Source organism: Suricata suricatta, chromosome 10 (genome assembly GCF_006229205.1).
Source record: "Suricata suricatta isolate VVHF042 chromosome 10, meerkat_22Aug2017_6uvM2_HiC, whole genome shotgun sequence".
Classification (NCBI taxonomy): domain Eukaryota; kingdom Metazoa; phylum Chordata; class Mammalia; order Carnivora; family Herpestidae; genus Suricata; species Suricata suricatta.
The window spans coordinates 2,675,223-2,677,231 of NC_043709.1; positions in this window are offsets into that span (position 1 = coordinate 2,675,223).

The window sequence follows — 2,009 nt, forward strand, 5'->3', positions numbered from 1 at the left end:
ACACCGCCCCTCGGGGCTGAGCCCTGCACCCCGCGGGCCCCAGGCTGACAATGGGGCGAGCTTCAGGCGGCAGGGAGGCCAACATGGCCACAGCTCTCCCAAGTGGCACCGGGGGGCGCAGCCGAGGCCCGAGCCAGCCCGGGGCCGACCGGCAGCCTCGGGGGGACCACAGCCGCGCACGGAGGCACAAGATGTACAGCGACCGTCTACCTCAGACGGCCTCGCTTGCCTTCTCAAGTCATCAAAGGGCTTTAGGAGACGATCTAAATAAATTCTTTGAAAACGCAGCCCTGCCACACGACTGTTTAAAAAGCAATTTGTAACATAATCCCATCTTTACCAAGGACGCCACTTCTATCAGGAAGTCCCGCATTTGCATGTCGTGCACACATTCATGCAGAGAACGCTGCTCAGAAGGAGGCCAGAGACAGGACCGCGGTGCCCCCGGGAGAGAGAGGGGGTGGTAACCACCACCGCTGTTTACTTTTCACAGAAGGGTAAAGAATAAATAGAAAAACAAATTTTCACTATTAACACATGACTTTTGCAATCGGAGAAAAAACACCGTTTACACAGAGAGGATAGTTCCACAAACGTCTATTTTTTCTACAGATGAACATCCCTAGATAAGAAGTCCCCAGGGGCGGCGGTACTGTCCTCCTAAGTGCTCCGAGAAGTCCGGGGAGCATCGGGGGCAGACAGGAAGGGTGAGGGGACCTGCTGGCATCAGGGGCAGGGCCGTGCTCGCCCTCCTACCAAGTGTGAGCAGCGCGGCACACCACGCACATCCAGGGCCAGTCATGGCTGTCCCGCTGGGCGGGCGGGCGGACAGGTGAATGGATGAGTGGCTGGGTGGGTAGGTAGATGGACGGATGGATGGATTGGTGGGTGGGTGGCTGGCTGGCTGGGTGGACACGCAGCAGTATGGCTGAGTGGGTGGGTGGACAGGTGGGTGGCTGAGTGCCCGGTGGGTGGATGGATGGGTGGCTGGTTAGGTAGGTATAAGGAACTAGTAAAACCAAAACAGAGAACATTCACCCGGGTAAGGAAAACACCACGTAAGGACAGAATCGCTACTTAGCCATATCCAAGAAGCCATCTTGGGTAGACAAGGACCAGAAGCGTCCCGTCCACGCTTGCACACCCAGAAAACTGATACGGTCAGTGGGTAAGGAAGAGGCAGGCTGATGGACTAAGGACGCTGTGGTGATGAGGCTGCTCGCGGGGCAGCACTGGGGACAAGCACTTCTCTGCGCCTGCCGAGTGTGTCCCCGGAGCCAGGGCCACTGCGCCTGAAACGGCTCCCAGAGGGGCGCACGCCCAGCGGACAAAGGGCCTGCAGGAGGCCCCCGTGCCAGGAGGCCGCGGGGCCCGGCCGTGAACAGAGTCCGGCTGACAACGGTCAGCCCCTCGGTCTCACTGAGGCCGGCGAGGTGCGGACGGAGCCTCTGACTTCGCGAGGGGAGGGAGGGGCAGCCCCGGCTCACTGACCCCCCCCTCCCTCTACAGAGTGAGCAGCACTAGCTGGCAGCTGCGACAACAGCACCCCGGTCATAAAACCCGTCGTGGGCAAAAGAGCCACCACAGGCTGACTGGAGCTCTGGGTCTCCTGGGGACTCCCTCCTCGGAGGCTCCGCGCCCACGACCACACCCGCCCGCCCCCATGGGACATCAGCGAGGGCCCCGGAAGTGGCCCCGGCAGCACAGGCTGGGGTCCTGCAAGGACCAGGGGGCGCGAGAAGGTAAAGAGGCCCGGCACGTGTCCCCCGGCAGTAAACCAAACGGGGCGGCCTGGTAATCACCAAGGGAGAAATGCCTCAAATTTACACAGAGCCCGAGACTTCAAGGGAGCGCACGGCACGCGTCGCCCATGAGAGCGTGGCGGCACCCCAGAGCACGCCGGGGCGCGAGCCGGCACCTGCCGGTGAGCAGTGCGGGTTAGGGAGGGGCGCCCGGGCCGCTATGACTGCGTTAATCACCCGCATCGCACAAACCCTGCAATAAACCTC